The sequence below is a fragment of the Semicossyphus pulcher genome, unplaced genomic scaffold, assembly GCF_022749685.1.
Source record: "Semicossyphus pulcher isolate SPU_LCO1_2020_fin unplaced genomic scaffold, fSemPul1.0.p SCAF_2, whole genome shotgun sequence".
Lineage (NCBI taxonomy): Eukaryota > Metazoa > Chordata > Actinopteri > Labriformes > Labridae > Semicossyphus > Semicossyphus pulcher.
This window is the reverse complement of record NW_027211693.1, coordinates 22858141-22872127: the sequence shown is the minus strand read 5'-3', so window position 1 is coordinate 22872127 and position 13987 is coordinate 22858141. Positions and strand designations below refer to the sequence as shown.

At 43.6% G+C, this 13987-nt stretch overlaps 1 protein-coding gene across 2 annotated transcripts in view; it reads right to left on the bottom strand.

Annotated features, from left to right (window-relative positions):
* nexmifb (neurite extension and migration factor b) overlaps positions 1 to 5350 on the bottom strand; it is a 53736-nt gene extending 48386 nt beyond the window's left edge. For both annotated transcript variants that reach the window (XR_011308642.1, XM_069669993.1), the window contains exon 1: positions 5243 to 5350. The gene's annotated coding sequence lies outside the window, so the exon portion shown is untranslated. The remainder of the gene's footprint in view (positions 1 to 5242) is intronic.
* Positions 5351 to 13987: the final 8637 nt, after the last annotated feature.

The window sequence follows — 13987 nt, the reverse complement described above, 5'->3', positions numbered from 1 at the left end:
CATCTGCTCAACAGGCTTTTGTCATCCTGCGCTCTGCATCAACCGCAACGTGTGATGAAACAGCTATTCCATTCAATTATCACTAATGTTTGATTAGGGCACGAATGGCGCAGTCTCCACAAACAGCAGCACAATTAAAGTGAAATGAATTACAACAAATCATAGGCCTAACGCAAGCAGAGCAATAGATTTCAAACACTCAACTTGTAACGCCGTGAAAAGATTTGCAGCAAAATATAGCCTGTCTCGTATTTGCACATAAATTCACAACATGCTTTAGAGTAGAAAACAAGCCTGTCTTGAATGGCTGGTAATTATGTACAGCAGCAAATAAAGCGTGGTTCCTTTCTGAGGCTCTGCTGCCTTGTTAAGTGGTGAACAGACAAAACAGCATTTAGAAAATGAAAGGTGCAGGGAAACATCCAGGGCACAGCGAGCTTCTCTCCCATTAGAAACAGCTCTGTCTGTCTGTCTCACGGCCGCTTGTTTGTTCCAACTGGCGGTGCTGGGAGGACGCACCCTGAACCCCCACCACCAACAGTAACTATGTCTCTCCCTTTTTTCTGTCCCCCTCTCTCCCTCCGTCTGTCCAGCACTTTTCCTCTAATCTTCCCACCACGTCCACCCCCCTCTCTCTTCTCTCTCCTCTCTCACAGTATACATCCTTTCCTATGTTTTCTCCCTTTCTCATCATAAACCTCTTTTTTTCATCTCCCTCCTCCCCCTTTTTCCATGCACCAAATCAAAGATAAGGCTAATGAATGTGGCTTATTATTCCAGCATCCAGGATGCTGACGGTACATACATCCAGCCCAACACGGATGCGCCGCATCCAGCATAAGGAATAAATATAAGTTCAAATTAAACAGGCGATGAATCTATTTGAGCCATTATATAACAAAACCAGAGATGTTATTGTCACTGTGTGCGCCATTACAAAGGGAACAATACATGGGGGCACACTGTGTGAAACCAATTAAAATCCAGCCCAGTCATATAGCTTCCTCCCTCCCGAGTCATGTTGTGAATATGTCGCCTTCACACCATTCATGTCAGTGCACCTGTGTCCACCGTGTTAAAACCCCCTCCTCCTATCGGCTCCTTTTCAAATTTCCCAGCGTCACAATCTCGCTATCTGCGTCAAGAATCCCACGAGTGGGAAAGACGAGGAGGCCCGAGAGAGTGCGAGCAGAAACAGGGGAAATTTCACATTATCTATCCATCTGCAATAATATGGGGGTTCTGTATAATGGCTCTGATGTGGAAGCAGGAAATGAGCTATGAAACGTCAAGCCCGGGTGGCTCGTGGTCCCAGTGGCCACCAGCCTACACACATTGAGATCAAGTAGGCAACGAGGAAAGTGCTTTAATAGACCCCGGTTTAATTGGACTTTTATTTGTTAATGACAGAAATCCTGATGCATTACTTTAATTATCCTGGCAGAACTAATTCATGAACACTGGACTTGGCATTCGAATAGCATCCAACTGCTTTCCTCTCTCTCTTTTTTATACCTCCCATCCTCAAAGTCCACAGGAATCTCTCTGATAGGACTTGTGATGCTTTCAGCGTGCTTTATCCAGACAGCTGCTATGAATGAAACTCGAGAGAGAGGAGTGGAGGAGGAGGAGAGGCCATTTTTCCTCTAAAGGCGCTGGGGCCCACCCAGATCCTATATGTGAGCGTGTTTGCCAGGCCCTCAGAGTGCAGAGCAGCCCTCCTCGCTTTGGAGGGAGGAGGGAGAGGTGGAGGTGGAGGTGGGGTTTGGAGGGAGGTACAGCTCCCCCTGCAGAGCGCCGGTCCGGCCTCTGCTCACATCTATACCCAGCCCAATCACACATCAACTGCTCTGTCAATGCAGCCAATCAAAGGGGGGATCCTTAACGTCTTCCTGGTCTCGCTGTTTTTAATTCATTACGTGACTGCGCTGTAACAGTTTCGCCTCAGTGCTTCTCGCCTCGCACTGACACACATTTGCTAAAAACAGGGCATTCTTTAAAGTAGATTAGCACAGTTTGCCTGTCAGCTACAGATGCATTTTTTGCCTCACTCAGCCACTTTGTGTGTACGTGCGCAGAAGAATGTGTTTGTTTACTTGTGTGTGCATGCCAGTAGCCCCTGCGACTACAAATGTGTGTGTGTCTTCCTGGAACAGCTCCCGTTTGGGGGGGGCGCAGAGCAGGCAGCAAAGAGCTCAGCAGCGCCTCAGTCCCTCAGGACACGCTGCAGCTCTCTCCTCGCGGCCATGAAAAGCAATCAGAGCCCAGCCTTCTCCCCTGGACTTACCTCTGTCTTTAATTACAGAACTCAGCAGCGGCAGCGGCGGCACACAGAACGACTGCCTCTGCTGGGCCGCAGCCAGCGTGTCACAGCCCAAACACAGGGCTGTGGTCGACGCAGCGGGCCTCTGCATACAGTGGCCTTACATTAAACCTACAGACGGTCATGATGGGCACAGCATGCTTCTGCACAGACTGGGACGGAGCCAAGGTGCTTCCATACTGTAGTGACACAGTGTGCGGAGAAAACTGCAGACATAAAAAACACAGCAGGGCTCTGGATAGGCAGGGAAAGCCCTGTCTGTATGCTTAATGGGATGTTCCTGCCTGTGCACATTTGTAATAGGCAGGACTTGTTGTGCATGCTACCAGACAACACCTATTACTAAAAAATAGTCATTTATACAAATCAGAATCTGTGATTCTGCAGTGTTGCATCCTTTATAGAGATTATGACACACAAGGTGTAATACATGAATCAGAAACATGATCCTCACGTATGAATAACGACTCCGCATGGTAGGAAAAAGGAGACTCGATAGAGGATCAGTACATTGTGTTTAAATGAGACTCTCTCCCACTCGACAGACGTGTTAGTAGTAGAGGCCCAACACATGTGCCTTAGGCTGAAGCAGAGGAGAAGCCACAGAGCACACATGGGCAGGGGAAGATAAGAGGCTATGTACACAAGCTGCTGGTTTTTATTGCAGCAACATAACGCTCGGATAGCATTTTAAACACATTTCCAGAAAAAGCTTCCAGCGCTGTCCTTGCTACGGTGGAGCAGCGCCATGGTGCTGAAATGTGTCTTTGGGCTCAATTTCTCACCAGATTTCAGCCGAGCGGAGAGTGGCACATGAGAGGAGATGTTAAAAGGCAAATGGCGCTAGGACGAACCTCCATGGCGTGCTAGGTGGCACATCACAGAATAAAGACACTGTTTGATATGATAGCACCTGGAAGTTTCCACATCTATAATCTCCGGAGGAAGGCGGCCCCTCTCGTCACGTCACACGGCCTCAGACCCATCGGTGTGACGGCACACATGATAGCACAGGATAATGACTCCCACGTCAACATGTCAACTCAATTTGGCCCTCTTATAGGCTCTCTTTGACTCAATCAATGCATGGCCTTCCATCTGGTTGACAATGCTGTCTTCACATTAGAGGGCAGTGACACACATTTAACTAACAGCTCACTACAACTGCCCCCATCAGTTACACATTATACTTTGTTTTGGAGAAAATCACACAAGAACCCAAATGCAGACTGAACTTGCAAAAACACAATCAGTACATGAGTACCGTTGGTCTTACGTTACATTTTAAGCAACTCATGCAACAAGGACCAAAATGCAGATTGAGAAATCCACAAGTTCCCCCATGAATTTCAAAATAAATGTAGTTTTTTTTCATCATCCAGCAAGGACTGAAATTCAGACTGGAAAGTCCAAAACACATCCACTAACGCCCCTGAAAATTTCACATTTGCTTTTGATTTTCAGGAAAATCTTTCAACAAGAACCCCAATACAGCCTGAAAAGTCCACAACACTTCCACTACAACTTCCCCAATGAATTTCATGTCCCATATTATATTGTTTTCTTTTGTTTTTTCATTAAAGTTTGGCCTTTGTATGCCTTTATTGATAGAGGGGACAGTGGACAGTGTTAGGAACATGGGAAGAGAGAGAATAGGGGATGCCACTTGGCAGAGGGCTGAGGTAGGAGTCAAACCCGGGCCACTGCATAAAGGATTATCGCCTCTGTACATGGGCTGCCAATTTATATCATATTGTAAGAAAATATTCCAACAAGGACCCAAATGCAGACTAAAAAGGCCCAAATAAATCCTTCGATTTAGGCCGATAAAAGCTCCAAAACATGAATCCAAACCAAGTCATTTGGGGTCAATAATAACAGCGTTATGTACACGTCATTAATTGTGACTCTGGTTTCTTATTTTGAAAATCCAATCTTACAAGGCTTTCCAATAAACACCAGCCAGGCAAACTCCCAGCTCGTTAAAATGTAATCCAATTGAAAGGCATTTTAAAACAAAGTTAACAGCTGATTGTAACACCTCCACAGACATAGAGCACAGAGGCTGTTATTATTATGGGCTGCAGCTCATTATTCTCAGCATACAGGGCTTGTCTGGCTCGCACTGTGGCTGCCTGGGACATCCAGTAAACATCTGTCATGAGGCATCCTTTACGGGGAGCACAGACACAGTAAGCTACTGATCTAGTGACCCGACAGTGCAGGCATTCACAAATGGCTCGCTGCACCTGTGCGTGCTCTGCTCTCGTCATGTTTAGGCCAATGTTGAAATATTTGCACTTATAAACCGTTTATGAATCATTTATTCGCCATATCAGAGCGGAGGGACCTAGCTGTAAGATGATGTGTTATCCCATTTGGTGTCTATAGCCCATTCATGAATTATTCATTAGTTTGGGCTATAGATTATCCCCCTTTTATTCATTTCTAATTCATTTTGGGGCAGCACTGCTCGGGATGCACAGAGATTCAAAATGACGTCCACACACAGGCCACTGTTTGTCTCCAAAACATACAAACAGTGCTTCAATACGAACAGCCACACGTGGCATCTGTATTTGGGTTTAATTCCGGAGCCTAAAGCGAATAAGTCATCGCCAGGGCTGTAAAGAAGTGGGGGTATTTTTCGCAGGGAAGGGGTAATCGATGGAGCAGAGACGGATGAATGTAGGCTACGACAGCTGTCCCGAGGAGGCAGGGCAGCTACTACACCGCATGCATGGTGTGTTCTCCCTTTGAATAAAAATGTCCGATCAGATCAAATCAAAGCAAAGCGGGGCTATAAATCACAGTGTGAATAAATGAAGCTGTCATGTGCATACCTAAGAGAGCTCGCTGCCTGTATTCGCACACACACGGCACGCTGAGCAGCAGCATAATAACGTTTTCACTGCCTACCTCCGGAGCGTCTGCGCCCAAACTGCGTCTTTCCCCCGCCGCAATGGGATCCTCCTCAGCCGCTTCGGACAGTATCAGAGATGCGTCTTTCCCCCGAAATGCAAACACTTCCCCTGCATGTCCCCCCCACCCACCCTCCCTCTCCCCGCCACCACCAGCAGCAGCAGCCCGGGCCTCCAGTGATAGCAGGTGGACGCGCCTCTCAATGATGGAGACAGCGCGACTCTCCTCTCCCCCGCCGCTCCATTTTCAATTACGGAAGAATTCGTATTCCAGGAAACGCGCTATCGGGCAGCCAGCATGTCCTAATATCGCCTCTTTTCTCGGGACAAACAGGGGCCGTCGCCTCTCAAACTCCCGATCCGCGGCGCCCCCTCGCCTGTTATCTACCTTTTACGAGGTGCTTGATGTTGCCATTGTCACAGCGTATTTTTTCTTCCTTTTTTTGCAGCTGGACCTCTCCCCCTCCTTGCGACGCGCAGTCTCGTAGGCGCGCACTTTGCCTGCTCCCCCTCCGATTCTTCTCGGTCCGACCTATGAGCGCGCGCAGCCAGCCGACGCAGGGCCACGCACTGCTTTGACGGACGCGCTGAGCAAATCAGGTAGCCCACTCCAAATAGGACTGTATCATAACAGGGCAACTGCAATGACATGAATAATGAATACGCTACTCATGTATGCCTGTGCTGGATGATAGGCCCACTCACAACACTCAGCGGACTGGAAGCAGTATTTAGACTGACTTGAGGGCTCTCTCTCTCTCTCTCTCTCTCTCTCTCTCTCTCTCTCTCTTTCTCTCTGTCTCTCTCTTTCTCTCTCTCTTTGCAAATTGTTTAAAAAAATACTTTGCCTGAAAATAACAAGTCATATTTCCAGGCTGATAACAACTTCCTGGATGTGATGGCGTGTCATTTTCTAAACCTACAAGACAACAGTTGAGACAGCTCACAGCGAGCAGGACTCATGATGGACTGTGAGCATGTCACTCAGTGGAGGGCAGGACTGCACACAAACACCTTTACTTTGAAAAGCCGTACATAGTGCACTTTATACTCTAGAGGTTTTTTATCAATGTGTTGCTATTTTAAATGTATAATAAGTTGATTATTAAGGACCAAAAATACATTAATAACTATTTTGACGATTGATTTAAGCAAAATACCAAACATTTTACTGGTTCCATTATCTATTATGTTGTGTCTTGTTACATGTATTTGTGTTATAGTATTGTGCATTGAATATGTTTTGATTTTGGACTGCTGGTCAGGCATTTGAACACACCATCTTGGAGCTCTGGGAAGTCTAGATGGTGTTTTTCTCATACAGTATATTTCCTGATATTTTAAATAACCCTTAAACCGTGAGATACAAACCATACCTGTTACTTTTATATTCATTAGAGTTTCATCTGAAAAAAATTTTCTTCCTTAACCTAGTCATTGTTTTATCTAAGAATGTCAGAAAACATTAAATACTGTCCCATTATATTTTTCCAAATGGACATATTGAGACTGTTTATCTGACATGCAGGCGACAACCTTAAAATTAGGGATAGACTAGATTATCGGCCGGGCCGATTATCGGCCGGGCCGATTATCGGCGCCGATATGCGGCATTTTGACGCATATCGGCATCGGCCTTTTTTTTTTATTATTATTATTATTATTTTTTTTTTTTAAAACTGGGTTATTTTGGCTCTGATGCATATGCTTAAAGGCATTTAAACAAAGTTAAGTGTTGGAGTTTGTATTCAAAATGTTGACGCAAATATTTTCACTTTTACTGCAAATGAATATCGGCTTCAAATATCGGTTATCGGCCTCCTTGACTACTAATAATCGTTGTCGGTATCTGCCCTGAAAAAACCATATCGGTCTATATCTACTTAAAATAGACAGTTAAACAGCTATAGAAGCCACACACAGTAAATATTCACATTTGATAGTTGGAACCAGTTAATTTAAAAGAATTTAACATTAAAAAATATGTATCATTTGATAATTGTTGCACATTATCCCTGTGTTGATTGTCTAACTGATTCATCGACTTGTTTCAGCTCTGGCATCACTGCAGCTGAAATTCTGCCTTTGAATAGAAATCTTCAGACATCCCGATGCCCTTCAGCTCCTGTCTTTACTGCAGTGAAAGTCTGTGTGTAATCTCAATATGTCGAGAAACAGCCAAACTAAACAATTTATTCACACTCAGCAGTTGACTTCCTGTCGTATGAACACATGATTGAGCTGTAATGGCCTCCAATAAAACGCAGACAGAAATTGTCCTTCTGCTGCAGCGCGGTCACACACATCATTACTGCTATCACATGGGAAGATGGATCGGCACACCTTGAGCTTGTTTTGTCTGTCTTTGCACACACACACATGCAAAACACACACGTATAATTACCTTTGAAATAGATGAGAAGCATTTATTGTATTAGCTTTGTTTCCACTTCCACTAATGAAGTCGACAGTGACTCCATAGAAACAGGAATTTTATCCACGTTTCTTAAAACACCTTTTCCACTGCGGTCACCGTTACTGATCTTTCAGACACAAATTGGCTCGCCCTTCTCTTAAAAGCAGCAAGTTTATAGCAAAACTCAAGGTTGACGAGAGCAGAAGATTTTCCTGCTGCTATAATTATAGTTTCTTCATGTGTGTACAGTAAACAGAGGTGCTGCAGGGCGTTGAGTGTGGTATGAAATAATAGGCTGATATAATGTTTGTTATCTTAATATATCAGCTGTAAAAAATAATACAGACTGTACTTGTCATGAAAGTTTCATGAGACAGTTTTTAAAAGATATTATCCCCATGAATTAATGTAGATGTAAGGCTCTCAAATAAAGATATATAAACACAGTTACAAACATAAAAGTCGAACTCGACTGGGGAACACAAAAATACTACTTCGATTGAGGAAGCTCTTTCATCCAGTTGGTGCAAAATAATTCCAACACATTTTTTAACTGATTTCCCTCAAAATGCCTTCAAGCAGAATAATTTATTGGAAACATAAAAAGTTTTTATGCAAAATCAACATCCCACAATTTCCTTCTCCCATTCAAACGCTCAGAAGCACAACATGCAAACTCACAGCTGACCTCAATTTACGTCGTCAGTTTTCCTTATTGTGCTGCACATGCTGTCATTTTGTTGTACAGTGTATAGTGTTGTTGTATGCTTGAAGCTTAAAGACACACGATGATGTAAATAAGAGAAAGCAGAGAAGAAGAACGTCCCGTTGTTTGGATTTCTGTATCTCAGAGACACAGAATCACTGACAAGCTTTCTCAATGTAACACCTGAACAGCTGTCCGTCACAGCTGGAGCTGGCGGGACCAAATTCTTTTCACACACGTGAATGCATCGATGTGTTTCTGTGTTTTTTTACTGAGGATTTTGGTGTCACTCTTACTGCAGGATTTCTGTTTTATATGAGCAGGGCCGCGTCCAGAATGTTTTGACACGGGTGGACCAACTGGGGCACCGACTTATGCAGGGGGGCCCTGAAATATTCCGCACAAACACACACACACGTCAGGGTAGCTTTTATTTACCATTTCTGCCTCCACTATTTATATGTACTTTAACTACAAAAACCTCTCATGCAGTTTAACATTCCTGTGTATGACTCTAAAAGAAGATGCATCTATAAAAGTCACAGTAAAAAGTAACAACAAAAGAAAATGTGCTACACTGATATGCAGCACGACACACACTGGGTAACTTAGGTCTTTTTATCACCATGGTCCACCGTAATCTATCACCAAAAACAATCCTTACTCCTATTTACTGGCTGAGGAATAAAAGTTTGATAAACACTGAACAGGCTAACAAGCCAGCTATAGCAAGCACAGTATACCTGCTACTAAGTGCAAAAATATCAGCAATAATACAGAAATTTAACTCACCGAAAAGCTGGAGCACAGCCTCTTGGACGGCCAGATAGTTCCATAACTATCAGATTATTTGTCCAATTTCTGCATGAAAATAACAATGCAAACAGGTCGAGGGGTTAAGTTCAATGACTGTCAGTCTCTGTTGACATCTAGCAGACAGCCAGCAGTATCCACCTGTCACTCAAGTGACCCCGCCCCTATAATTTAAAGCTTAATATAATTACAAGGGGTTATAAAACAATGCACCCCCTTTACAGTTATCTTGAATGGAGAAATGAGCTACATAGATGAAAACCGTTTTTGTACCAGGCTGTAAACATTATTTCTGCTGTAAAAAATGGCGACTTAATAAGGGGCCTAATGGGAATTCTTTGGCTAGGAAGCCTCAAGTGGACACCTGAGGAACTGCAGTTTTTTTGCACTTCTGCACTGGCTTCATTTTTTAACACTAGAGGTTGACCCTTTGTTGCAACTAAGCTCAGGAAGTTGGTTTGAACTTAAGTCCCACCTCTAACCCGGCAGATAGCCAATCATAGTCTATGAGGTGGCACCTGGGGTGCAAAACACATTTCAGGGGGGCCCATGCCACCCCATGCCACCCCTGGAAATGCCCCTGTATATGAGTTATGAGTCATTTAAATATTGTTCCTCCTCAATTGTTATATTGAGCTTTATTAACAGCTTTATATTATATTGCAGGGAAAGTAAATACATATATTTACTGTTGGAAGAGAGACGTATTGTAGTGCAGCTACTGTAAATCACTGTATACCAAATACCCACCTCTGCATTATTTGGCTGATTTGGTTGTTGTTACTGTCTCACTGTAGATGCAGTCACTTTCAGAATTTAAATCTGTCCAGGCAGATGTGTGACATTAGACAAGCATGAACCTGAAATGCAGGGAAAAGGTGAGTAGAGTTAACGCCAAGGGAAAGACATGAACTGTAACCCTCTAAAAGCCTGCGCAGAGTGTCAGGAGCATTCACTGCCTGACTTGGCATGGTGTTAAAACGTTTTGCATTGTTACACCGAGGTGAGGTTTCTCAGACTGACGGAACATTCGTCTGATTTAAAGGAGAAAAACGGGCAGACGCAGTTTAAATTGAAATAAACCCACAGGAGGTGACTATCAAAATTCAGGACGTTGTAAAATAAAAAGCTGTAAGGAGTTGAGAGCAGAATGTAAATGCTGAAATTTCAGGCTTTGATGCTCACCAGGTCTGACAGGCGGTGTGAAATCTCCAGTAAGATTATGACAGTTGTAACCTGCGTGCATCCATCTTTGTGTTAGGCGTCACTGTGCCTGACCAAACAGTGTAAGAAGGGGCTGTTTGGGCTGATTTGTCGGCTCTGTTTCAAAAAGTGGTCCGTAAATGTAAACGCAGGTTCACACTGATTCATGTGCGTGTGTGTGAAAGAACAAACAGGTACATCCTCCTCAGCACGGCCTCGGCCTGAAGCATCTGATCCAGCTTTTAAGTTTGTTGCAAGATGTTTGCAGCACCATACGCACCTAAGCTTTTAGAAAGGTTGTCTGATCGTTTGATTTAGAAGATGATCTGTATTACAGCAGACAGTAGTGATGATGTCATCCAGGCACAGACTCCAGAGCGACTTCGTAGACAGTGAATAATGGGACATCTCCTGTGGGACTCTGACAGCAGCCACAGTTACTTTCCTGGGGCATGGGGACGCTCTGTGATTAACAGCATGCAGAGTTACATTTAGAAATGTCCTTTAAATTCAGCACTAACTCCACGTCAGCTCACACATTGTGAATTTTGTGTAAAAAATCAGTGGATAAACACAATTTAAAGTCTGTCTGGTTTACATTTTGACTGTGTATTTCCCCTTTTAAAACCCATCTCTTATCTTCCTGCCTTTAACATCTTAAACAAAGAAGTTCTATAGAGGTCGAACTGGGGGAGTCGTAACTATTAAAGGAATTAATGTATGTAGTTACCATCAAAGTGAGACACCTTTTAACCTCACATTTGCTCTATAAAGGGAGAAGACCTTGAAAGACAACATTGAGATTTAGAAGTTTTGTCTGCAGCAAGCACACTGTACATATTACAAATGTGTTGCCTGGCTCACGCAGCCTCTGCTGAGAGGTTGCATCATCTGCATCATGCTGCATATGTGCACAGATGCAACCAGCAAGATATCTGTGTTTATTGACTTTAAAGGATGGGCCATGTGTGTGTGTGTGTGTGTGTGTGTGTGTGTGTGTGTGTGTGTGTGTGCATGCATGTGTGAATATTCATCCTCTTTTTGACCAGGAGCATTGATATAGTACACAGGGATTACGCACATAAATTTACACTCCCACACAAAACGGTGGAAATAACTACATCTTCTCTGAGGCACCGATGCATATTTATCAGGGCGTAGACGCCCTTGGCCACACACTAGTTTTATTGTAGTGAGAGGGGAGTGAGCTGACTGTCTGGTGCAGAGGGATCGCCCTGAAGTCTCAGCCTGCTCTGCCTATTATCATTATGAGAAGGAGAGCGGCAGACTTCAGCAACAGGCCACAGAGGGGTCGGCAGGGATTTGACGTGTGTGGCTGAACCCCTCGAATCACCTGAGCACTCTGGAAGGCTTTCATGGGAGCAGGCATTCAGCTCTTTAAGCATGGTTGGAGGCTGTACGTATTAAATCCATTACTGAATCACCATGCAGGAAAGTGTTGCATAGAAAGAGTTGTCATCATATCTGCATGTTCTTTGAAAATCTCTCCTCCAGCAGAAGGTCGTGGTTTGCATTAAGGGCTGACTCTCCTGCTGCGGTCCATATTAAGGGCATTATTAAAGGCCTTTGTGTGCCTGTCTTCCTCTGCTGCATGGTAAACAGACGGCTACCTCATTACCTCCCGCAGCCATGCACACAAACACAACAGCACCGATCACATGCACGCCATGCAGAACAATTAAGGGTCACTGAACAATAGATTTCATGGTGCTGCTTTTAAATACAAATAGCCAGAAAGAAATCACCCTCCTGTGTAAGTCCATGGCAGATTGCTTAGTGGCTTCAATGCTGAGTGTTCTGTCCTTGAACGTATGAAACACACACAAAGCTTCGCCTCAGCAAAGAAAGCAGAAAAATATCTGCTCTGTGTAAAATGTGGCTCTTTCACAGAACCCGAGCAGATCATAGTGAATTATGTTCACTGAATAATTAGCGAATAACCTGTTCGGGGCAGCAGCTGAAGGTTGTTGGGAGACGCTAATGAATAGTCTCATAATCTCTCCCTAGGTTAGATTAGAAGGACGCCATTACCATCAACTCATCTTCCCGGACATCTGACGCATGAAAGGAGAGCCATCCAACCAGTAATCATCCAGTTGCTTTCCTTTTAAGCAGGGCTCTATCAAAGTCTACTTTCATCTATAATGTGTGACTTCCTCAGGAGGTTGGGGGGGCTTCACTGTGCAGCGCAGCAGGGCCTGGTCGGTCACGCTATTTGAATGTTTTTTGTTATTGTCGGTTTCAATTATAATCCTGCCGAAAGGCCTCACAGAAAGTGTCGTCTAATGTATCAGGTCCCAGAGGAGGATACACAGAGCTGCAGGGGATCTGGAGGGGGGATCCACAGTCATTCTGTCCACTAGAGTAAAAACACTGTGAGAGAGCGATATGATTTAAAAGAGGAATGATCAATAACATGATAAATACAAAATATACAATTTATTAGATTAATAACAAATGTACTAATTACAGTTTAATACATTGTGATGTAAAGAAAATATGTCTGCAAAGCACGATCATAATGTGTCCCTTTTAGCAATTTTATATTTATTGATTTTTTTTTTTCCATTAATTTTTCATCCTTGGATAATTAAATTTATTGTCAGTCTTTGTTCTTATTTTCTGTCTCTTTGTTCTCACGTGAAGCACTTAAATGAAGTTGATATATAAATGTTGTATATAAATGTATTTTGCTGTATTGATATACACCGATCAGCCATAACATTATGACCACCTGCCTAATATTGTGTAGGACCCCCTTTGCGGCCAAATCAGCCCTGATGCATCGAAGCATGGACTCCACTTCCTCTGAAGGTGTGCTGAGGTATCTGGCACCAAGACATTGCAGCAGATCCTTTAAAGGGGCCACATCGTTTTATATTCTCATATTTTGAGTTTCAAATTTTTAGGTGTTTATTGTTCACAGTGAAAAAGTGAAAACTGCATATTTCCATGTTTTTCCAGAATAACATGTTTAAAAAGGTCGCCTCTGAAATGGGCCGTTAGGAACAGCTGCAGGTTTCTACATAGAACCTTGCTTTTGCTGAAATCGACCAATCGTCATTCACCGTCATTCACCTCAGGCTGCCTTCTCGCACTAGCTTGTAGTCAAGTCATTGTCAAGATTTCAACTTAGCATTCTGATGCCTCCTGGCGATTCTGGCTTGTACATATAAGACCAAATAACTGATCCTAGAGCAGCCATGTTTTCTACAACTTTGGAGTGACAGTGAAGTGCGGCTGCTGCCCCGCGTGGGTTCGCACATGTGGGGGAGGGGCTACGCGGTCACTCCAAATACTTGTTTGTTTCAGGAGGAAGGAGAGGCTATGAAAAATAATTTAATTAAAATATGTACACAATTTTTAAAATGAAAAACGAGATTAAAAAACACATTCGAATATTAGAAAATCGATTGCACAGCTTAAATATGTCACCTTTAAGTCCTGTAAGTTGTGAGGTGGGGCCTCCTTGGATCTGACTTGTTTCTCCAGCATATCCCACAGATGCTCGATTGGATTGAGATCTGAAGAATTTGGAGTCCAAGTCAACACCTTTAACTCGTTGTTGTGTTCCTCAAATCATT